Here is a 26307-nt window from a genome sequence, read left to right as displayed (position 1 = left end):
AGGCAGAGATTGATAGGTATCTGAGTAGCCAGGGCATCAAAGGTTATGGTGAGAAGGCGGGGCAGTGGGACTAAATAGGATAAAATGGATCAGCCCATGATAAAATGGTGGAGCAGACTCAATGGGCTGAATGGCCTACTTCTGCTCCTTTGTCTTATGGTCTTACCCTCTTGCTCTTCACATACTTATAGAATGCCTTGGGATTTTCCTTAATCCTGCCCACCAAGGTCTTCTCACAGCCCCCTTCTGGCTCTCCTAATTTCCTTCTTAAGCTCCTTCCTGTTAGCCTCATAATCTTCTAGATCTCTCACATTACCTAGCTCTCTGAACCTTTTGTAAGCTTGTCTTTTCTTCTTGACTAGATTTATTACAGCCTTTGTACACCACGGTTCCTGTACCCTACCATAACTTCCCTGTCTCATTGGAACTTACCTATGCAGAACTCCACACAAATATCCCCTGAATATTTGCCACATTTCTCCCTGAGAACATCTGTTTCCAATTTAATCTTCCAAGTTCCTGCCTGATAGCCTCATAATTCTCCTTACTCCAATTAAACACTTTTCTAACTTGTCTGTTCATATCTCTCTCTAACGCTATCGTAAAGGAGATAGAATTATGATCACTATCTCCAAAATGCTCTCCCACTGAGAGATCTGACACCAGGCTCATTTCCAAATACCAAATCAAGTACAGCCTCTCCTCTGTAGACTTATATACATATTGTGTCATGAGACCTTCCTGAACACACCTAACAAACTCCACCCCACCTTAACACCTTTCTCATTTGCCACTTTCTTGCCCTTTTTCCTAATCTGTCTAAGTTCTTCTGCAGCATACCTATTTCTTTAAGACTACCTGCCCCTCCACCAATATTTGTATCATCTGCAAACTTGGCCATCTATTGGATCATCTAAATCAGGGGTCCCCAACATTTTTTGCACCGTGGACTTTTTAATATTGATAATATTCTTGCGGACCGGTGGATGAGTTTGGGGGTGGGTGTTAATCATGACCGGAATATAGGTGATAAGTCAACTAAGTCACTTATAATTGGCTAATACACTCAATTTTGTTTCTAAAAGAGATTATCCAATGAATTTAATATTAAACACACAGTGCATATTTTCCTCGCATGAATATAGCGATAAATCAATTATAAGTCACTTATAAGTCAATAGCATTATAACATTTTTAGTAACGTTTGGATATTAAACACACAGCGCATATTTTCCTTGTATGAACATATAAAATCATTGCAACACACCAATATCACTGAATCAGTGGGAGCCCTGGTCTTGTTTCCCTGCAACAAGATAATCCTATGGAGGGGTGATGGGAGACAGCGATACGCGAAGGGGGTTCCTTATGTCCAGTCTACTCTGCAATTTAGTTTTCATTGCATTCATTGCAGAAAACCTTGCTTCGCAGAGATATGACGTTGGAAATGGAAGCAATGTTTTCAGTGCTTTCATGGCTATCTCAGCATATTCAGCCTTGACTTTGATCCAGAATGCTGGGAGAGATATTATGTCAAACATACTTTTCAGCCCGTCGTCATTTGCAAGCTCAAGGTATTGATCTTCTTTCCGTGCTGACATGGATGATTCACTAGGGACATTCACAAATGGGTCACGGACCCATTCCTTTGCATGTCTTGGGTCATTTGCGGTTGGGAAGTAACGCTCGAATTCTGTCGACAGAGAAAATAGGTGATCGCACACCAGCTGTGAGAAGGGCGGTGCAGCCTCAGTCTCTCCCAAAATCCCAGCTAATGTTGGGAACATGTCAAATATGCCCCCGTCCACTTGCCATCCCCACAGTTCCAGTTTGGCTTTGAAAGCAGACACTTTATCTGCCAACATGAAGACAGTTGTCATTCTCCCCTGAAGTGACAAATTGAGTTAATTGAGCAGGTTGAAGATGTCACACAGATAAGCGAGTTTTGCTATCCACTCCTCGTCACTGAAGTGTGCTGCCAGTGGTGACATTTTTCCTGAAAGAAATCTCTGTAGCTGCTCGCTTAACTCAAAAACCCTGGCCAGGGCTCTCCCCCTTGATAGTCACCTGACTTCAGTGCGTAAGAGAAAGCGCTTGTGCTCTGCATCCATTTCCTCACAAAGCTGCTCAAACAGACGTGAGTTAAGGGCTTTTGCTTTGATGTGATTGATAACTTCAACAACGTCACTCAATACGCTGTTAAGATCAGGTGACATTTTTTGGCTAGCTAGTATCTCCCTGTGTATGACACAGTGTGTAGACTGGCATTCAGGAGCAACCTCTTTGACTCGGGTAGTGGAACCAGATAGCCATCCAGTTGTAGCTGCAGCCTGTCTGTGCATATTCCAACACAGAATGACCAGTCCAGCTTGCCTCACATATAGTCATTCAAAAACTTGAATAATTCTGCCCCAGATATGTTGGTTGGCAGCGGCAGTGCACACAACATATCCTCGTGCACATCGTGTTGAAATATATATCGCACATAAACCAGCAGTATTGCCTTGTTGTCGACATTGGTAGACTTGTCGACCTGGAGAGCAGACCATGGTGACTCATTAAGCCGTTCCAACAGCTGTGCTTTGATGTCCTCCACTATGTCATCGATTCTCCTTGAAACTGTGGTAGCTGAAAGAGAAACCTGTGCCATCTTGTTAGCTGCAGCTTCTCCCAACAGTTCACGGCACATGTCCTTGGCAGCAGGCAGAATCAATTCTTCACCAACAGTGAAAGGCTTCTTAGCCTTAGCAATACGGCTAGCCACAAAGTATGACGCTCTCAGAGCAGCAGCATTTGTGGAGAGGTGGTGGCTCTCAGCACTTGCTTCTGTCCCACTTGCTCACATTTTTTCCGCTCAAAAAACTCAACGGGTTTGTCTTTAAGTGCAGGGTGCTTGGACTCAAGGTGCCGAAGCAGTTTTGAGGGCTCCATTACCTCATTCGACAGCTTGTCTCCACATATCACACACACAGGGCTTGGAGCGTGCGAGTCACCGGTCGCGATAAAGCCATATTTTATGTACGACTCCTCATATTTTCTGTTGAAGGAAGCTTTCTTTTTTTTTGCAGTCTCAGCCTCAGCTGTCTCTGCGTTATCATCATCATTAGGCCTTTTATGCCCTTACCACCTCTTCCGAAGAAAACTCTCAAGCGATGTTTGTTTTTTACTCATCGAGTCGTTGTAGGTTAATGACCGACTGATGACCTCGCATGGGTAATGACCTTGTGTGCGTTCAAGTTCAACAGTGCATGACAGGGAATGAGGAAAGGTGCAGTTGAATCATATTGTTTCATATCGCCAAATCATATCGTTTCCTCGAGGCCCGGTAGCATATGCTTTGTGGCCCGATGCCAGTCCGTGGCCCGGTGGTTGGGGACCACTGATATAAATAACCAATGTACTGCATAAAAAGAAGTGGTCCCTGACCCCTGCAGAATACCATTAGTCACTGGCAGCCAACCAGAAAAGGATAATTTTATTCCCACTTGCTGCCTCCTACCAGCAGCCAATGCTCTAACCATGCTAGTAACTTTCCTGTAATACCATGGGCACTTAACTTGGTAGCAGCCTTATGTGTGGCACCTTGTCAAAGGCCTTCTGAAAGTCCAAATGTACAACATTCACTGGATCCCCTTTATGTGCCATTAGCGTCCTTTTACCCTTGCAGTTTCTTAATTCAACCCACAAAGATTCAACATCTTCTGATCTTATGTCACATCTTTCTTCTGAGTTGATGCTATTCTTTACCAGCAGAGTCACACACCTCCTCTGCCTACCTTCCTAACCCTCAGATACAATGTGTAACCTTGGATATTCAGCTCCCAGCTACAATTATCCTTCAGCTATGATTCAGTGATGGCCACACAGAATACGCGACAATCTGTAATAGTGCACCAAGATTATCCACCTTATTTCTTACACTCTGTGCATTGATATATAACACTTTGAGTACTGTATTTGCTATTCTTTTTGATTCTTCATTCCTAATGCACTGATACTCCCCCTGTAATTTTGTCCTATCATCTGCCTGCCCTTCCTGACAGTCTGACTGCACGCTATCTCTGCTTTTTTACTATCCGTCCTATCCGGAGTCCCATCACTCCAGTTCCCAACCCCCTGCCAAATTAGTTCAAACCCTCCCCAAATGCTTTAACAAAACTTCCTGTGAGAATATTGGTCCCTGCGTGGGTTTAGGTAAAAGCCGTCCCTCTTGTGCGGGTCATACCTCCCCAAAAAGAGATCTCAATGATGCAAGAACCTGAAGCCCTGCCCCCTGCACCAGCTTCTCAGCCATGTATTTATCTGCCAAATCATCCTGTTTCTACCCTCACTGGTGCATGGCATAGGCAGCAATCCAGAAATTACTACCCTGGAGGTCCTGCTTCTCAGCTTTCTACCTAGCTCTCTGAATTCTCTCGTCAAGAACTCTTTTTGTTTACTTCCTATGTCATTGGTACCAATATATACCAAGATATCTGGCTGCTCTCCCTCCCCCTCCAAAATGCTGTGGGCATGATCCGAGACATCCCTGACCCTGCCACTTGGGAGGCAACATACCATTTGGGTATGGATGTGGACCATTCATGTCTATAGAGTCTCCTGCCTATTCCTCTGACTATTTAGTTCCCTATCACTACTGCTCCCCTCTTCATCCTCTTTCTCTTCTGCGCCACGGACCCATGCTCATGCCAGTAACCTGGTCTCTGTGGCATTCACCAGGAGGTCATCCCCCACAAAAGGATCCAAAACGGTATACATATTGTTGAAAGGAATGGCCACAGGGGAGCTCTGCGCTAACTGCATATCCACATTTCTATTTCTCCTGTCAGTCATCCAGCTACTCACCTTATCGGGTAAGTACTTCCCGATAACTCTGATCGATTATCTCCTCACTCTCCTGGACAAGCCGAAGGTTATCCAGCTGCTGCTCCAGATCCCTAACACAGTCTTCAAGGAGCTACAGCTGGAAGCACCACACAGACGCAGTACCCTGGGAGACTCTGGGTATTCCAGGACTCCAACATCGGCCATGAAGAACACACAATGGCCATTTACTGAACTAGGTACAGTAAGAGAGTAAAAAAAAAGGAACCTTAACAGAAGTTTATTCGGAGTTAACGCTTCTTCCGAGCCAAAGCTTGACAGTCCTACTTTCACCACTGGCCTGCTCCCAGTTGTCCCAGGCTGTGCATAAGCTTTATTCTAGTTAAAACACAGAGTGTCTGAGAACTGACAGCCTTATAATCATGTTGTCCATTAGCACACAAACTGAAGCAACATGCATGTGAGGAAGATGAAATTTACCAAGTGTCCTGAATCAGTTCTTAATGTGTACAAGATTTGTAAGCAGATGGAGTAGATCATTCAGAGTGAAAAAACAGTGCTGATCACTATAGAAAGGACTGATGTTTACATTAATTTCATTTGATGTTTTGATTTTTTGTTTCTTATTGTAAAGAAGGCATAGAAGGAATTGTGAAGCAAAATATTTATTTAATATCAATGAGTTTTGGTCGAATCATTACTTGTAGTCTGCTCTTAAAAAATCTTTTTGGTGTATTAAAATTGTATACATGCACTCTTTCACCTAATCAAGATAGAACGAATATGAAAAAGTTGCATTTGGAAGGGGAGTTAACAATTATACTACAGTATATATTAGAATTGGTCTAATCTCTTGTAATATGCAGAATGTGCAACATAGTAAAGTGTAAAATTTAATTCTACTGATCTTCAGAGTATTGTGTTTGTTATTTACTTTCAAACTACACAGAGCATTGACAAATCTGCAACCAATAATACTGATATTTAGAATTAAGATAGATGTGGTACATTGATTTGAAAATTAAGATGAAATTTCAGTCCAAATTGTCCCAAAAGGAGACAAGCTGGCTTACAATAAAAGGAAGAATTTAGCTTCCACACATGTGCCTCTGAGACATCTTCCCCTCTACCATAGTTGCCTGAGCCCTTGGTGGTATTTTATCTATTCCCCACACCTCCACTCTCAATCAAAGCAAGACTGGATTTCCACCAGTCTTCACCTTCCATTCCTTCAGCCTCTGCGATCAAAGGATTACCCTTTAGAAATGTCACCATGACTCATGAAGATTCTACTACCATTCAGATCTTCCCCACTCCTTTCAATATTTTAAAGAAACTTTCCCGATCCTCTCCTCTGTTTCCACTAATCTCGTCTCATGACATTTTCATATGGAGAAAATGCAAAATATGTTTTACTTCTTTCTTTCCCACCATCCAGAGACCCAAACAGTTCTTCCAAGTGAAGCAATGATTCACTTGCACTTCTTCCAATCTGCACTGGGTTTATTCTTCTTATTATTGATTTATAATGGTGACAGGAACGGAGAAATAATGCAAGTCTTTCTGCTGGCATGTCAGCCATCTAGGGAGAGAAAAGAAAACAGAATGCAGAATATAGTGCAGTAGCTACAGATAAATTGTAGTGCAGGTAAACAAATACAATTCAAGGGCCCTGACTTGATATAGTGAGAGATCAAGAATTCATCCTTATCACATGAAAATTCAAGAGACTGATAACAGCAGGATAGAAGCTATTCTTGAGTTTGATGGTCCATATTTTTGAGCTTTTATATCTTCTACCTGACTGGAGAGAGGAGAAAAAAGAATGACTAGAGTGGGAGGGGTTCTTGTTTATGTTGTTTGCTTTCATAAGGCCGCAGGAAATAAAGATGGAGTAGGTTAAAGGGAGGCTGGGGTGTAATGATGTACTGGGCTATCTTCATAACTCTGAATTCGAATTGGAATTGGTTTATTATTGTTACCTATATCATGATGCATTTGCTGGACCAACCTTTGATGTATCTGAATTGGATGCTTTCTGCGACACATCTGGAAAACTTTTTAAAAGTCAATCGGGACGTACATTTTTTTTTACCTTATGAGGAATTACAGGAGTTGGTGTGCTTTCTTGGCTGTAGCATCAACATGGTTGGTCGATGACAGATTGTTGGTACCATTTGCAACTTAAAACTCTAAATCTTCGCTACCTCAGCACCATTGAAACAGACAAGGATGTGTACTCCTCCTAGCTTCCTGAAGTCAGTGACCAGCTTATTCATTTTTCTGACATTGAGGGGGAGGTTGTTAACTTGATACCATGCCACTAGGCTCTCTACCTCCTTCAGTAAACTTGTAGGTGAAATTAGAATAGGATTTTTGGTTCACAGTCATGAGCGTATATTATGGGGTCCTCACAATATGGCCTCTTCTGCATTAGAGAAACCCAACACAGATTTTGTGACAATTTTACAGAGCATCTGTACTTAGTCCACAGTGCTGAATCTGAGCTTCTTGCTGCTGCCTCTTCAGTTTTCCTTTCCAATCCCATCTGAATTATCTGTCTCCTCGTACATTGTGTTATTCCATGCCTGGTGATCAACACCTCATAGTCTGTCAGGGCACGTTACAGCCTTCAGGATTCAGTACTGTTTTGAATTCAACAGTTTCAGCTAACTCATTCTTACAGTACTATAAGAACATACCATTCCTGCTGCAGACTGTCCATCTGTGACTTCAGATCAGTGTTTCTCTCATAATTAGTGCGGCTTCATCTTCTAAGCATATCCTATGGTCTGCATTTCATAGCTTTTTAAACTAGAGTAACACATACAAAATGCTGGAGGAACTCAGCAGGTCAGGCTGCAGCTATGGAAAGGAATAGAATCTTCACCAGGGTCTCGGCCAGAAATGTCCACAGCTTCTTCATAGATGCTGCTTGACTTACTGAGTTCCTTAGCATTTTGAATGTGTTACTATTGATTTCCAGCATCTGAAAAATCTCTTGTATTTATAGTATTTAAACTTTGTATTTTCCCTTTATACTCACCCCCATTAATACATCAGCCAGTTTACTTCAACAATGGTTTATCCCCATGGCAACCCTGATCACACCCTACTGGAAGTATTCCCTTTGTCTATCCATTTCTCCTTCACTGTCTTCACATCTTAAAATTAATTTGTTTCCTCTCTTTCCCAGTTCTGATCAAAGGTCTCCAATCTGAAACATTAACTTTTTTTCTCATTGGTCTGCTAAGTATTTCCAGTATTTTCAATTATTTTAAGTTTCCAAAATCAGTATTTAGATTTTTGAATTATTTAATCCCTTTCTACTTTTCTATGGGACATAATGGGGTCTAAGCAGATATACCAGGTTGATAGGAATCATTCTGGAGTTATGAAATTATGAATAACATAATTATGGATTCAATCCTTTTAGATTATTGAATATTCAAAGAGGTTCTGTAAATTTACCTGACTATATTTTGTTAAGGTTATGTAGGTAGATATAGCAATTCAAAGTTCAAAGTAAATTCAATATCAAAGTACGCATACAGTATGTCACCATATACAATGCTGAGATTCATTATCTTGAGGGCATACTCAGTAAATCCATAACACAATAAGAACCATAATAGAGTCAACGAAAGGCTGCACCAACTCGGGATTTCAATTAGTGTGCAAAAGACAACAAAGTGTACAAGTTCAAAAAGGAACAAATGACTGCCAGCAACAGGAATTCTGCAGATGCTGGAAATTCAAGCAACACACATAAAAGTTGCTGGTGAACGCAATTCTGTCTGGGTAGCCTCCAACCTGATGGCATGAACATCGACTTTTCTAACTTGCGCTAATGCCCCACCTCCCCCTCGTACCCCATCTGTTACTTATTTTTATACACACATTCTTTCTCTCACTCTCCTTTTTCTCCCTCTGTCCCTCTGAATATACCTCTTGCCCATCCTCTGGGTCCGCCCCCCCTTGTCTTTCTTCCTGGACCTTCTGTCCCATGATCCTCTCGTATCCCTTTTGCCTATCACCTGTCCAGCTCTTGGCTCCATCCCTCCCCCTCCAGTCTTCTCCTATCATTTTGGATCTCCCCCTCCCCCTCTAACTTTCAAATCCCTTACTCACTCTTCCTTCAGTTAGTCCTGACGAAGGGTCTCGGCCTGAAACGTCGACTGCACCTCTTCCTAGAGATGCTGCCTGGCCTGCTGCGTTCACCAGCAACTTTTATGTGTGTTAAATGACTGCCAGTATCTTTCCTGTAATACCTTAGGATTTTATCTTGCTAAGCAGCCTCATGTGTGGCACCTTATCAACCACCTTCTGAACATCCAAGTAAATGGCATCCACTCCCTTTCCTTTGTCCACCCTGCTTGTTACTCGAAGAACTCTAACAGATTTGTCAGACATCCAATTTGTGAGAGAAATTTAAAAAGAGTTTAAAAGTTTTGATGGACAGATCATTGACCAGACAATTTATCATTGTTTCTTTCGCCACTGTTAGTCCCCAACTCAGTGAGTACTATCAGGTTTTCAGCTTTTGTTTCATAAAGTGCATGGTTTTGTGTTGGATGTAAGAGAAAAAGCAGAGGGTATATTTAATTTGAGATGGAAATTATCTTTAAATCTTCAGATTAACTGGTAACTACAATAGTTATCAGTAGAGAAACAAGTCACATTTAATATGAAATGTAACAGTTAAAGAAACTTTCATGTTAGTTGTGTCTCCAATTATTTAATATACTGAGCAAAATTAAGTCAAGCTTTATACTTGGTGAATAGTTAGGTAAAACTTCAAAACCTTTTAATCCATTGAGTAATTGACTGAATCTTAAAGGTATGTCAGACATTTACTTTTTAGTTTTTGTGTGATACACATTTTAATTCATTTAGTATATTCTATTCTTATAAATGCAACGTATAATGTAATCAGTTGGTTATAAGTAAAACTCTGTTGATATTGAAGTGAATTTTAGTGGGAAGTGGCTTCCTGTTTAATGAATAGAAATTCAATAATTTCCAATTGATTCCTGATTCAAACAGAAAACTTAATCCAATCAGATTGCTTGGATGCGAGTCTCCTCCTTGAATTAGTTGCAAGAGTCCCATGAGAAAAACCAGATTCTCAACTGCTCATAAACATACCTGAGAGCAATAGATTAATTTGTCCATGATTCTGCACTGACTGACAATCTGATTCTGACAGCGTACAAGAATGTGTGAAGTCACGACGGGAAAAATTTCACAGAGGCAAAGATGAGACTTGGCTGGAACTTGTTGGTGTGTTTGTGTGTGTATTAGAGTTCAGTATGATGGGTGGAGTGGAAATACCATTTTTTTGTCTACAAATATTCAATTATTTGCTCTTTTAAGCTCAAGACATATAAAGGGAGCCATATTTTACATGCATTTTTGCATGTTTAATAACGGGGTATCAAAGATGATTGAATTATTTTCTAACTCTTCCATTTATAATATGGAATTCTTTAACTATTATTAACAGACTGTCAAATATTCTTTGTTATCTTTGTGTAAAATATATGTTATCAGTAAACAGTTTTGTTCAAATAGAATTATATAATTTAACACATATGTGTTCTGTACTATGTATGCTCTTGAATACACTTCCACCATCTGCAGGTAGATATTTTAATCCAGGGATAAAATTCTTCAAAAAAATTCTGTTTCCCTGTCTTTAGTATTTCAAAAGATTAAATGTCAAGGTGCAGGTACATGATTTCAGATATCTGTCATGTGTCCTTGCTAGGCTATATTTGATTCTCTATTAGCTGCTGAATGGTTTCATTTTAATAAATAGTAGCTTCTTGTTTCTAAAAAAATGTTGATTATCGTACAAATTTAATTGCTACCTTGAGCGGCATTTTTAAGTTAATACTTCAATGTAATTTACCCTAATAGTGATCATTTTCACAGTTCAGAATTCAGTTAATATAGTAATGGATATAAAGGAGTCCTGCATTAAGAGACCCATGCATAAATAACTGCCATTGATTATCATCAGTTACCAAAGTAATTATTATCATAACAGAACTCTGATATACTAACAATTACATGCTTGGTTATTTTACCTCTGTGTAGTATCAATTAAAAGAGGGATGCGAAAAGAGTGTAGATGTGCTGTGGCAATCAATTGAGGCATCATTATGGAATATGATTGTTTCCCACTAAAGGAAGGTCATGTTGATTAAAAACATGTTGTAACCCTGAAGAAATAGGAAACTAATTCAGGTAGCGGAACAGAACATGAAATAGGACGGAAGCTCAAAGCATCTGCTTTTAGTGGAAATACCACTGCCAGGGGACTAGAGAAAAAGGCACTTTAACAACTGAACTCTTTTATTAGTGCCTTAGAAGTTCAGAATCAATGAAGCTGATTCATCATTATTTCAAGCAAACCAACAGGACTCATTTACAATTTTGTTCTAATTTTTCTTGGATTATCATAGAAGCAAATAATGATATTCGTAGAGACTTGTGCAATGAAAGTGGAGCTTAAGATGGTACTTTGTTACTTTGAAATAAAATTCATTACTTATGTTATTTTCTGCAAATATGAAGTTATCTGTGCTTTCAGGCAGTTATAAAAATTAATTACATCATTTAAAACACAAAAAAGCACAGCTCAAGCTAGGCAAAAGTTATTTAACAAGTGTACAGTATACTTATTCATTTCCATAAATTACTGAGGTTAAGTAACAGATTCACCCATTCCGATTTGGTGGCAGGATATTTCCATTTACAAAGTAAAATCTCCTTGGGTGTAACTTTTCTACTGTGTACAGTTTACATTATGTTTTTTGCTGCACTTTGGCTTTGGTCATTTGCTTACTTACAAATGAAGCTTTTGTTCAGGATCTCTGAACAGCCGGTGCTGGGAACAGTGCCTGCGCTATTTTCTCTCATTAATCCTGTCAGAAGTCTCTGCCACATATCAGGCTGAGTTGAACCTGCTATTACCACCAAGGTCATATTACTACCCTCAGATCTGTTGAAAGCCAAGTCTACAGTGCATGCAGAAGAAATCAAATTGCTTACTCTTAATTTGTTCAAAGAATGAAGTGGCTCATGGTGGCTCATTATATACATATATAATGTATATGTATACACAAATAAACATGTATATGGTAGTATAGTGGTTAGTGCGATACTATTACAGCTCGGAGTGTCAGAGTTTGGAGTTCAATTCCGGCATCCACTGTAAAAAATTTGTACGCTCTTCTCCTTGTGCACATGAGTTTTCTCCAGGTGATCCAGTATCCCCCCGCCACATTCCAAAGATGTACAGGTTATGAGGTTAATTGGTCATTGCAAATTGTCCTGTGATTAGGCTATGGCTAAATCAGTGGGTTGCTGGGAGAAGAGGCTTGGTGACCCAGAATGGCCTGTTCCACATTGTATCTCTAAATAGTAACTATGAATGCAGACTAATGCGTGAATGTCCTCTGCTGGAATTTGTTCCACAGAAACATTTGGACACGTTTGAAGCGTAGCATAGAAATGATGAATTACATTGATAATATCATTATAGGGCCTCACTCTATGACTTGAGCTTATTTATCAAACAATTAAGTAGTTTAGCATATAAATAATGCCAATTGATATTGGTGCATCAAATCTCATACAATCCTATGTATGGCTTCAAAGCCATATTATTATGTTGATCACTGTCACAGGATTCATTAACTTGGACTAATGTAAAAAGCAAGTTTAATTTTTTTTAAATTGCAACAAAAGAAATCCAATTGCTATAGTTTGGTTTCTTTATGTCATAGTTATAATTTGTCTGTAACTAAATTAAATGTATTCATAATACAGGTGACTTAGGAAATGGCCCCTTTTGTGAATTCTATGACATGAAGCTGAGACATCCATTTGTGCATCAAAAAATCTAATTTGAAAAAAATTGTGTTGATTTATTTACTTTTTTTCCATACAAATTCCATGAGAGCACATTATATTTCATACATCAAATGTTTGGGTAGTCATTTGTAAATTTTGTAGGGGTGAATTTCTGTAACCCGAATGACTGTTACACAGAGATCACCCATTAATGTCATCATCAAGAAATTAAGATCGTACAAGGGGAAGGGTATTACATGAATGGTAACGCTGTTTGGACAGGGGGAGATAGGAAGGAAAGCCACAATCAATATATAGACACGATTATGATAAGTTGCTGCTTCTTATCAGTTGCTTCTCTTTATCAACTTTAGTTTGACATTCAATACTATTATCCCCTCAAAACCAATCAATGCACTTCAAGACTTTGACTAGAATATCTCCTTGTACAATTGGTTCTTTGATTTCCTCACCGGCAGGCCCCAGGCAGTTTGGGTTGGCAAAAGCATCTCTTCCACAATTTCCATAGTCACAGGTACACCACAAGGCTATGTGCTTAGCCCTGCTCTAATCACTTTAAACTTATGACTGTGAAGCTAATCACAGCCCCAATGCCATATTTAAGTTTGCTGATGACACCACTGCCACTGGTCGTATCAAAGGCAGTGGTGAATCAGCATATAGAAGGGAGATTGAAATCTAACTGAGTGGCACAATAACAACTTCTCATTCAACGTTAGCAGGACCAAGGATCTGATTATTGGTTTCAGGAGGAGGAAACTGGAGGTCCATGAGCCAGTCCTCATCCGGGGATCAGAGGTGGAGCAGTTTTAAATTCATTGGCTTTATCGTTTTGGTGGATTTGTTCTGGGCCCAGCAGCAAGAAAGCACAGCAGCGCCTTCACTTCCTTAAAAGCTTGTGAGGGTTAGACACGACATCTAGAACTTTGACAAACTTCTGTAGATATGCGGTGGAGAATATATTGACTGGTTGCATCAGGGTCTGGCGTGGAAACACCAATGCCCTTGAATGGAAAATCCTACAAGAAGTAGTGGATATGACCCAGTCCATCACGAGTAAACCCCTCCCCACCACACACGGAGTGCTGTCGCAGGAAAGCAGCATTCATTATCAAGGACCCCCACCACCCAGGTCAAGCTCTTTTCTCGCTATTGCCATTAGGAAGAAGGTACACGAGCCTCAGTATTCACACCATCAGTTTCAGGAACAGTTATTCACCTTCAACTATCAGATTCTTGCACCAGAGGGATAGCATCACTGAACTTGCCACATCATTGAACTGTTCCCACAATCAATGAACTCAATATCAAGGACTCTCATCTCATGTGCTCGAAATTTACCATTTATTTTTTAATTTATTTCTTCTGCACTTGTACAATTTGTTGTATTTTTTACATTGGTTGCTTTTCCATCTTGTTGGGTGCTTTTTAGACATGAGTAGTCTAAGCAAACCTATTATAGGAATCAACATACTGTTTGGTTCTGAAGTCGTACTTAGGAACACAATAGATTTAATGTATTGAGTAACGAGTTTCACTGAAGATTGGTCAAACGATTTCATTATTTGATATATGAACTCAAGGCCATTCAGTTAGGCCATGTAATGGTTTTGTCAATATGATTGATTATTTCTGAGCCAAGCTCCAATGCACCCTAATGTTCTCATGGAACAAATTCTAGCAAAGAACATTCACACGTTAGTCTGTCATTCATATGTATATAATGAACTGACATAACAATCAGATAAAATTGCTTGCCAGGCATTTACTTTATTCTTTGAGTCAATTTAAAAACATCAATTTGAATTTTTCTGCAGACACTAAAAGCCTGGCTTTCAAAGGTTCTGAGTGCAATAGTATGACTTTGATGGTATTAGCCATCAGTCTGAAATAAGACAGAGACTTCTGCCAGCATTAGTGAGAGAAAATAGCCCAGGCATTGTTCCCAGCATCAAATGTTCGGAGATCCTGAACAAAAGCTTCATCTGTAATCAAGAAGGCTATTAACACTGTCAGCAATCTTAAGTAAGCAAATGACCAAAGCCCACATGCAGCCAACGACATTACATAAACAACGCACAGTATAAAAGTTACACCAAAGAAAACACCTTAATTGTTTTAGCTACGGTAAATTGTGTTAGGATGTCCTGATGGGACGTGATTGTGTGAAGTAATGATTCTTGGATTCTAAACATGCCTCATATAATTAAGAAGCCTTGTAAGCCACACTACCTGAAAGCAAATTATATCCAGGAAAAGGTGAAAACACTAGGTTAATCTCTCCAAAACAGTTTGGGCGACAAAATAAAGGGAATTTTTATTCATTCATTCATCAAAATTGGCAGAACCAAATGCAAATATATATTGAAGGAATACAGCAACTTAGCATTCGCCAGATGAGCTGAAAGTCTGTTCCAGATCTTCACTCTCCTGTGCAAAGAAAAACACCTACTAATATTTGATCTTACAAATGTTTGTAGAAACATTGATGCATAGAAAATCTACAGCACAATACAGGCCCCTCAGCCCACAATGTTGTGCCAACCAGCTACTCTAGAAGCTGCCTAGAATTTCCCTACCACATAGCCCTCTATTTTTCTAAGCGCCATGTACCTATCTAAGAGTGTCCTTAACAGAACCTATTGTATCCGCCTCTACCCCCTTCCATGCACCCAGCACTCTCTTACCTCTGACGTCCCTCTTGTACCTACTTCCAAGCACCTTAAAACTATGCCCCCTCATGTTAGCTATTTCAGCCCTGGGAGGAAGACTCTGGCCATCCACACGATCAATACCTCCCATCATCTTGTACATCTCTATCAGGTCACTTAACATTCTTAAATCTTAAGAGATTTAACACACCACTCAGAGCTTCTTCCCCAACCTAACGTATTGGAATAAACTATTTAACAAGGATGATAAAATCTGCTGCTGCTGGAAACCCAAGTGACACAGATGTCAATCCATGGCCTCCTCTGCTGTTGCAAAGTGACCACACTGATGTTGGAGGAGTGACACCTTATATTCTGCCTGTGTAGCCTCCAATCTGATGGCATAAACATCGATTTCTCAAACTTCCGGTAATAGGCCCCCCCCCCCCACCAATCCCCTTTCCCATTTTGCTCTCTTACCTTATCTCCTTATCTGCTTGTCACATCCGTCTGGTGCTCCTCCCCCTTCTCTTTTCTTCTCTGCTCTTCTGCACTTTCCTATCAGATTCCACCCATCTCCCGCCCTTTATCTCTTTCACCAATCAATTTCCCAGCTCTTTAGTTCACCCCTCCCCCCTCCCAGTTTCACCTTTCACCACCACTTTGTACTTCTTCCTCCCCTCCCCCCACCTTTTTACTCTGACTTCTCATGTTTTTTTCCAGTCCTGATGAAACGTCGACCGCTTACTCTTTTCCATAGATTCTACCTGGCCTGCTGAGTTCCTCCAGCACTTTGTGTCTTTTATTTAACAAGGAATTTTTTTTTTGCTTATTTATCAAATCATGCATAAATGATCTACGTTATCAATGTGAATCTGTTAAAATGTCCAGCTGTAGGTCTGGACACAAAATTTTGGCAATTCATTTCTGCCTACAGATGTTGAATGACCTGCAGTGTTCTCCTGCAGGTTCTTTGTTGCTTCAGGTTCTAGCATCTGCATCCATTTGTACCGTATTATAAAACAAAGTGTGTTCCAGATGGATTCTGAGACTTAGTCCTTCGAAATGAAGCACGGAGGTGACAAAGTAATTTAATCTTTTCTCTACATTATTTTCAACAGGTGCATCCTGAGCCTCCTTGAATTTGGCCTGGAAATGTAGATACGTGGGCTTGCAATGGCCTTGCAGTATTTCCTTGCTTCCAAACTATGAAGTACTTCAGCAATTCTGAGACTAAACCAGATATTTGCACATTGCCATTAAAGTTCAAATGGAATCTAAACTCTGTTTGGGCTTGCAGTCTGTGTCTGTGTGATTGGACTGCAGGCACGCCAACAGTTTCAGGATGTGCAGAGGGCAGACAAACCTGAGAATTAAATTTACCGTTCATGAGGTGAAGCTGAAATCTACCTCGAGGTTTAATCTTTGTTAATACTTCCCATGGGCTGACACTAAGAACTGTTCCGATCCCAGGACCAGGCACTGAACTTAAATGTGTATCCTAGTAAACATCCACATGGGGGAAGAAGATGAAAATCACTCAAAGTTTCTGATAGCTCATAGCTGATAACAAGTGTAGAAAAGGGTGTTGATCACACATTGCTCAGATATCTTGCCCTAAGAAACGATCTTATCATCAGGTTTTTGTCTCTGAAATCCATCTGTCTTCAGTTTGACAGGGTTACAAGCTCTTTATACATTCTGGAGAAGAACCTGCATGTTTATGGCTAGGTAGTGGATGGCACCCAACATCATGCAGCTGAATCAACTGAACTTTATTTCACAAAGGAGACTGTTATTTCAAGTGGATCATCTGTGGGTCAGCTACCCAGTTGATGTGGCTCTCTAGGATGGCCATGATGAAAAGACAAATGGTTAAAGGCTAATGTTGTGCTGGCAGTGGCCTTTGGGCATGTATATGAGCAAATCGGGAGATTTCTTCTCTTCCTTCCTCTGACTCCACCTCAAATTTTAAAAGTAATAGAATCATAGGGTTGCACAACACAGAAATGGGCCTTTGAGCTCAACAGGCCTCTGCCCCTAAAACCAGGAAGAAAGGGAAAGAAAGAGCTGAGGAGCAACTGTTTCACACGGAAGGACTTGGAACAAGCTGCCAGAACAAGTGGTTGAGGCGAGAAAAATTCAGCATAAGAATTGGGTTTATTGTCATGACCTGTCATGGAATGTGTTGTTTTGTAGCAGCAGTGCAGAGCAAGACATAAACTATTACTGTAAGTTACATTATAAATAAATAAATACTCACAAAAAGAGGAACAGCAATGTAGTGTTCATAGGTTGATGGCTCATTCAGAAATCAGATAGCAGAAGGGAAGAAGCTGTTCCTAAAATGTTGACTGTGAGTCTTCAGGCTTCTGTACCTCCTCCCTGATGTAATAATGAAAAGAAAGCATGTATCATCTAAGATTCACTTGGATAAGTACAGGGAGCGAATGGGACTTGTTGGGATAAAGGCTGTACGCAGGAATCTGGGACTAACTGGTTGGTCAGCCCATGGACTCAATGGGCTGAAGGGCCTGTAGCCATGTTCTATTGCTCTATGAATCTATGACTAAATATCCAAGACCACCTTTTTGCCCATCTACACTAATCTAATTTGCCTGCTGTTCAGATCATTCTGGAGTTATGATAGCACAGACAGCATAATTATGGATTAACTAAAATGAGCACCAATCTTAAGGAAATAAAACCCTGCACATATGTTAATGGGACACTATGATTCTGTCCCATTGGAAAAAGGGGGAAGACAGTAGATAAATATTCCTTCTATTAGCTAAAAATGTATCCCTGTTACTTGAGGTACAGTTCAGGACAGTAACACACACAAAATGCTGCCTGACCTGCTGAGTTCGTTCCACATTGATTGCATGTTGCTTGGATTTCCAGCATCTGCAGATTTTCTCTTGTTTGTGACAGCTCAGGACAGATCTGTTTTGTCACTTAACCATCTGGTTGGTGGTATATTCATGGTACCATCCTTCAACACTGACAAAGGGATATATTTTGGGTGTCTGGAGTTTAGGTTATTAGAACAGACACCAATAGTGAATATTCAAATGAGTTCTACTGGTTGGGATGTGCTGCCATTATAACTATGCTATTCTATAAATTTACTTTGACCATATTCCAAATGGTAATGTTAAAGGAAAAGTGATTACAGCAGTTGAAACTGGAGTTAAGGTTCAAATTTCAAAGTAATTTTATTATTAAAGTACATATGTGTCATCATATACAACCGCGAGATTCATTTTCTTGTGGATAATCACAGTAAATACAAGAAACACAACAGCATCAGTGAAAGACCACTCCCAACAGGACAGACAAACAACCAATGTGGAATAAAAAAAGCAACAAATTGTGCAAATACAAAAGGAAAAAAAAGAAAAGAAATAATAGTAATAATAAATAAGCAATAAATATCGGGAGCATGAGATGAATAGTCCTTGAAAGTGAGTCCATAGGCTGTGGGAACAGTTTAGTGATGGGAGCTAGTGAAGTTGAGTGAAGCTCATCTTTTATTGTTATCTTTGTGTTGAAGAAATATGAAACATCATGTCAGAAGAGTGAGATTCCCTTGGATTCTCCTGGGCTCATTCTTTCCTGGAGGTATTTCACAGTTAAGGCCTCAATGTGGCCAAGTTTTGATCAATCCCAACACCTTCTCTGCATCCTTATCCCTCAAAGCATCACCTATTCAAGTGACAATCTAACTATCCGAAAGGGGGATAATCTATCTAATTCCACCAACTTCATTTTTGTCAGCGACTTCTAAGTATCATCACTCTCTGTGTAAAAAAAAAACTCTTCCTTTAAAAAATTGAAAATTCTTTCCTCTCAGCCAATGTTGGTCTATGCACCTACTGCCAATTCGTTGTTTACTCACCACTGCATGCACTAATGCCCGTTCCATGTCTCCCCCAGTGGAATGCAAAAAAGTTGTCCAAAACAATTTCCTCATCAGAAGTTCTGCCCTTCTCTAGCCAGTATTTCACTTTCTTACTTGATGCTATTTTGAATGTAAAAGAAAAACACCACTATATAGTTACCTCAATAAAATGAGGCACTTCTTTCCTCTGTTTTCTGCTCTCATTTATGGTAAGAACCAAAGCAGGCTAGTGCCACACCCCATGGAAAGGAACTATCTGAGGAAGGTGCATCCTGGGAGTGTATGCATCAACCAAGTTTAGGAAATGACAACGTAGGCTGCTTTAATCCCATCAATTATAACAAACTGCTTGATGCACGTAGTTTCCTCCCATTCATCACCATGTAAGTAGTTAGCACTGAGATAGGTGTGCCCGGGCTATCTTTCAAACCCCTTCGAGGAATGAATTTCCATCTTTCTTAATTTCCTGCAATTATTCAGGCAAAAGCTGAAACCGCTATGTCTCAGGCTTGGAAAAGGAGGGATACTGGAACTCACTGTTTTCTGACAGTCACCAGAGAGTTGCTGCCAAAAGGGAAAGGTAAAAGACAAATCAGTTCATTCGAGTAGAAGGATGAATATCACAGCAGATTTCTGTCTGTTTTAATCTCACACACACAGTACAAGCATAAAAAAGAATATGGATTTGTAATATTAAACCAAACTTCAGATAACCGTGAAGGCATTTGTAAGTTGTGGTTTAAAATCACAGAAGATCTACAAAAAGGAATGCGGCTTTTCTCTTAGTATGTTTATTTTTTCAAGACAATAAAGGTATTATTTCTTGTGAAAATGAATAGTAATGAGTCTAGAATATATTATTTCTTGTCAAAATGAATAGTAATGAGTCCAGAATATATTATTTCTTGTCAAAAAAAGCACACACATAGCTGATTCACAGATGAAAGGTCAGAAAAGCTAATGGAGACTGTGCCACAGAAGCACAATTCTAGGAAGTGATGATAAGGCTGGATATTGCAAGACTGGTATTCGCTTCTTTGGAAGATCGTAGTTAAGATTTGGCTGATACATATTATAGAAGTTTCTGCTGATTTTACTTATTCAGTAAAATATCTTATACCAGCATAAAATTGTGATTACTTTTGCATTATAAAATCTGTTGAAATTGGCTCAAAGTTTGAAGCTTTTGGATAAAAATTGAACTGGCCAGGATCACGGAGTGCAAGTTTGTGAAAAGACATGAAACATGACTCCAAATATGGTACAAATATTCTCTGTCTGTGAAAACAGTCATTTAGATTTGTTGTGAATTCAGCAATATTAATTATCAAATGAAGGTAAATATTATGGATTTAAAATAAGATTTCAAATTGACTAGTTTTATTTACAAAAAGTAAGTAAACTGATGCTAAATAACAGAAATAAAGCTCCAGATTCTGCTATCAAGTGTGGCTTACTAAAATAAATTGCAATGAGCCTCATATAATGGTCAATGCAACTAATTTTACAGCTAATCATCACTCCGCTAACAAATGACATATATATAACACTATATTGCTGCAAAATTGAGCATGCTGTTGGTAATTGCTGTATGCATTTTCTGATTTAATTTACATTGTTTCTTTTATTCAGAAAAAAAACGAGTTTCAATGCTCCAAATATAACATCTTTCTAAGTAGGTTAAGAATATATTGAAAGTGGACTATTTGCATTTTTGCTTAAACTTGTCCTTTGTGATGATGCTATTAACATTTCCATTGCCCTTTAATGACTTACGGGTAGAAATTGGATCAAAAGACTTATTACCTATGCAATTAACATATAATTCTATTATATGAACATACTACTGCTACTACTACTACGTCGGCTCAGATGTAGATGAACGTAGATAAGCTATAATTATTTGAAACTGCCTCTTTTCAAGTCCTATAAATTTCATAAATTATATATATGAAGCATCCTGCTCATGCAGCAAAATGCAAAGTAGATCTACCTTGTAAGTATGGATGGAATGTACAAACATTATTTATGAAAATAGCTTGATTTCTTAGCATAGTAGCTGCTGCTATCATTTTCAAAGGTAACTTCACTAATGATTTAGTTTAACTCTGTAATCTGGAACATTTAAAACACATTAGATGAATGCCAGGTTTAAAGATCAACCAATGGATTTCCTATGGCCAATGTATTAATGTCGGAAAGGTTACTCTCTCAATCATGTTAGACCTCACACCTCATCAGGTAAAACAAGAAATCATTGAGTAACATGGTGATTTGAAAGGGATGGCTGTTTGAATGGTATTTGGTAGTTGATCAATTTTATAATGTAAAATATTTTATGGAAAGGTCACTGGTTTTACAGATCCAAAAGATTTTTAATGAATTAGTAATTCATTAAGGTTTATTCCAGATTCAGATTCAGATTTATTTACCACATGTACATCGAACAGACCTCAGACAGTCAGGCTGCACAACAGCTCCTCCCTCTCTGTCATCTCAACACAGGTGTTTCCCAGGACTGTGCACTGAGCCCACTGCTCTTCCCTCTGTTCACATGTGACTGCACAGCCAAACACTCGAGCAATCACTTGGTTAAATTCGCCAGTGACACAGCAGTCGTGGTCTCATCGCCAACAGCAATGAAGTGGCCTACAGAGAGGAGGTGAAAGAGCGTGAGGCCTGGAGCAAGGCAAGTAACCTAGTCCTTAATGTCAACAAGACGAAAGAGATGGTTATCGACTTCAGAAGAACTCATGCATCACTCACACTCCTCTTTACATCGGTGGCACAGCAGTGGAAGCCGCAAGCAGGTTCAAACTCCTGGAAGTGCATATCACACACAACCTCTCATGATCCAGAGTAACAATGATTTCATTCTTCTTACACTCTTGTACAGAAAATGACATACAGTTAAATACAGTACATTGTTTGTAGTAACAACCAACAACCCCAAGGGTATGCTGAGGGCAGCCCGCAGGTGTCATCACACATTCCGGCACCAACATAATTTGCCCAAACAGGAATATTGAGGCATATAAGCATTTCCACTGGGAAAATGTTATAGCATCAAAAGAATGTTGAAAGATGCAACAGCAGGTAAAGGGTTAAGATTAATGGCAGATTAATTAATGGTTTTAACGTGACAGCAATTATTTTGTCTGGCTAGGGAGCCATGAGCAAAAGAGGCTCTAATTTAATTTTAGACTGAATGGCTTCATTCTGTGCTGTGAAGTATTGGAGCTCTCTTGCTGGAAAATGAGTAGTGTCGTGTTATTTTCCTCATGATATACAATTGAATATCTTTTTATGTCTCAGTGAAACACTAAAGTGACCATTTCCAGATGGTTTTGCATCACCTCTGGTTGACTAAGCCCTCACTGACTATATTACATTTCTTGTATTTTAGCTGTCATTTTCTTTCCTTCCAGCCAGGACAAGGATGGGGTTCCTTTCCATGGGTATTTATTCCTTTCCATAGATGTTGCCTGACTTCAGAACTGGAATCAGTTTTTACATCACTGGCATAGGTCATGAAATTTGTTGTTTTGCTGCAGCAGTACTTTGTAATATATAGCTATAAAGTATGAATTAGAAATAGAAGCATATAGTACATTCAAAAATTAAATTAAATAATGAGCACTGGCTGACTTCCTCCAGCATTCTGTACGTGGTACTCTCTTGTGTTTAAGATGGGGTTCCTGTCGTCCGCCATTCATCCTCACCATATTCAATGGATCATCCTCCACCCTCCTTAATTTCCATCACCTCAATGAGATGCCAGTTTAAGACATACCATTTTCTCTCCATGCAGAATCGCAAGTGAATGATTTACACTGTGACTCCCTGGTTCTCTCATCCACTTCCACCAAAAACTTACTTGTGGCATATTCAAAGTTCAAAATTCAAGGTGAATGTTATTATCAAAGTATACATACGTCACCATATATACTCCTGAGATTCATTTTTCTGTGAGTATGGTCAACAAATCTATAGAATAGTAGCTATAACAGAGTCAATGAAAGATCACCCAACTAAAGCATTCAACCAGAGTGCAGAAGACAACAAACTGTGAAAATGTAAATAAATAGCAAAAAATATCGAGATCATGAGATGAAGAGTCCTTGAAAGTGAGTATATTGGTTGTGTCATCATTCAATGATTGGGCAACTGAAGTTTAGTGAAGTTGTCGCCTTATGTTCATGGGCCTAATGGTTGAGTGGTAGTTACTGTTCCCGAACCTGGTGGTGTGAGTCCTGGGACTCTTGTACCTCCTTTCTGATGGCAGCAGCCTAAAGAGAGCAGGTCCTGGTTGTTGGGATCCCTGATGGTGATGCTGCTTTCCTATGACAGAGTTTCCTGCGGATATGCTCACTGACTGGGATGGATGGGGCAAAATCCACTACTTTTCACAGGATATTCCATTCAACGGCATTGGTGTTTCCATACCGGGCTGCGATGCAGCCAGACAATATACTCTCTATTGCACATCTGTAGAAGTCAGTTGATGTTTTAGATGTCATGCCAAATCTCCGCAAATTCCTAAGGAAGTAGAGGCATTTCCATGCTTTCTTCATAACTGCACATGTGTTAGGTCCAGGACAAGTCCTCTGAAATAGTAACACCTAAGAATTTAAAGTTGCTAACCCTTTCCACCTCTGATACTCTGATGAGGACTGGCTCATGGACCTCTAGTTTCCCTCTCCTGAAGTCTATAATCAGCTCCTTGGTCTTGATGACATTGAGTGAGACAACACCACTCAGCCAGATTTTCAAACTCCCTCCTGTATGTGATTCATCACCATCTTTAATTCAGCTTACATCAGTGGCGTCCAGCAAACTTGAAGATGGCATTGGAGATGTGCTTATCCACATAGTCATAAATGTAAAGCAAGTATAACAGGGGCCTAAGCACACAGCCTTGTGGTGCACCTGTGCTGATGGAGATTGTGGAGGAGATGTTGTTGCCAATCCGAACTAACTGGGGTCTATAAGTTAGGAAATCTAGGATCCGATTGCAGGAGGTATTGAGGCCAAGGTCTTGGAACATATTAACTAGTTTTGAGGGGATGGTGGTATTGAATGCTGAGCTGTAGTTGATAAAGAGCAGCTTTATGTATGCATCTTTGCTGTCCAGATATTCCAGGGTTGAATTAAGAGACAATAAGATGGCATCTGCTGTGGACCTATTACTCTGGAAGGCAGATTGGAGCAGATCCATGTTGCTTCTTAGGCAGGGGCCAATATGTTTCATCACCAGCCTCTCAAAACACTTCATCACCATAGATGTAAGTGCAACTGGGTGACAGTCGTGATAGTCATTGAGACAGGTCACCACACTCTTCTTGGCCACTGGTATAATTGAAGCCTGCTTGAAGCAGCTGGGTACCACCGACTGCTGAAGTAATAGGTTAAAGATCTCACAAAACCATAGAAGAAACAAGAGTTGCTTTTTCACCTTTGCCCTTCCTACCATCCAGAGACTAAGGAAGCCCTTCCTTAGAATGATTGATTTTTACATTTCTTCCAGATTATTATAATTAAGCTGTTTCTCACAATGCGATCTCTTCGATATAATGGAAACCACATGCAAATTGGCCGACAGCTTTGCATAACACCTCATTTCAAACACGAGGGTGACTTTGGACTTGCGTTTAACTCTCTGACTTCTCCAAGCTTTGGCATGATGTTCCATCAAACTCCAATGTAAGCTCAAGGAACGGCGTCTCATTTGGACAGACTACGGCCATCTGGATTTCGGATAACTTCAGATAAAGAGCTCTTCCAAACTTTGTAAGGATGGGTCAGTTCTGGTGTGATCAGTAACTTAGCCAACCTGATGGGTATTTTCTGCTTTCTTTTCTGTTTCACATGTCCAATAGTCACTGTGTTATTCATCTCATAGTTCCAGGACTACTTAATTCTCTCTTCTCTCAGTTAATTTGTAAATCTCCAGATAGATTGGCTGGAATTAACAAATATTCAGCACTCTCTGTCAGCCAGTACTAACACCACCTATGTCAATCAGTCACTATTCCTCTCAATTTCCTTTGTCTATCCTTCCTTCTTCTCTGCAGCTTAAAAGATGTTCATTTTTCATTTTTCCCATTTCCTATGAAAGATGATCGAGTTGAAACCCTAGCTATTTTTTTCTGAGGGATAGGTCTTGCTAAATATATTATTTATACATTTTTTATTCTCATTAAAGGCAGAGAGGGATTTTTGGGGAAAAAATTCAATGGGTTTACAAAGGAAAAGAGAGACTGGAGATGGTTGTGCAGTTTACAAAGACTTAGTAATAATAGATTTTTATGATAGTGGTAGACTCACAGGAAAAGGTGATAAGATAAAAATATGCAATGTCAACTGTAAGAATTTGAATATCATTAGCTAATGATTTCAAACATCAAAAGCTAAAATGAGAAACATTAAAGATAAGCTGGTACCTGACCTATATCTCACTTATAACTGATAAGTGGATATTTTAACCATTACTTTACTGGCACAGTTCTGACTTTGTTTTGAAGCAATATGGACTTTGTGAACTGCAATGTAGAATTCATGTCATGATCTTTTTTATGAGGAAAAGTGACATTAAGTGCATTGTGTGTGTTACATTAAATGCAGTACTTTTTTTTCAGAATGAGCTTTTGTTATGAATATGAGGACGTTCAGCACGAGCAGTAATTTAAAGAAAAGCTGTTATCGAACAGTTTGATGGTCATTACAATTTTGTGGAACTGCAAAATGAAAATACTGGCACAATTTAATAAAATAAGCATTCTAAATTCACATCTTTTTGCTTTGTTTATTGTCTTGAAACTGATTTATTATTTCAGACTCAAAACTCAGGAAAATCAATTAGCTGTGTGATCTTGCTGATACAAGAATAAGTACGGAATAGATTCTGTATTAAAATCAAATAATAGATGAAGAAAATGAGGTATATTTATTTTCACCTCAACAAGTTATAATATCAATATATCAAGATAAAACTTCTAAAAAATACAGGTACAAAATAAAACACTGTCTCATCTTCCTTCATTA

The 26307-nt window shown here is 39.3% G+C and overlaps 1 long non-coding RNA gene across 1 annotated transcript in view; it reads right to left on the bottom strand.

Annotated features, from left to right (window-relative positions):
* The window catches only part of LOC140198624 (uncharacterized), a 72982-nt gene that overhangs the window by 26342 nt on the left and 20333 nt on the right, over nucleotides 1-26307 (bottom strand). The window contains exon 2 of the long non-coding RNA XR_011886225.1: nucleotides 17623-17744. This is a non-coding gene — a long non-coding RNA (uncharacterized lncRNA). The remainder of the gene's footprint in view (nucleotides 1-17622; nucleotides 17745-26307) is intronic.

This window comes from Mobula birostris, chromosome 6 (assembly GCF_030028105.1).
Source record: "Mobula birostris isolate sMobBir1 chromosome 6, sMobBir1.hap1, whole genome shotgun sequence".
Lineage (NCBI taxonomy): Eukaryota > Metazoa > Chordata > Chondrichthyes > Myliobatiformes > Myliobatidae > Mobula > Mobula birostris.
The sequence above is the reverse complement of the archived record's forward strand: the minus strand, read 5'-3'. Positions and strand labels throughout refer to the sequence as shown.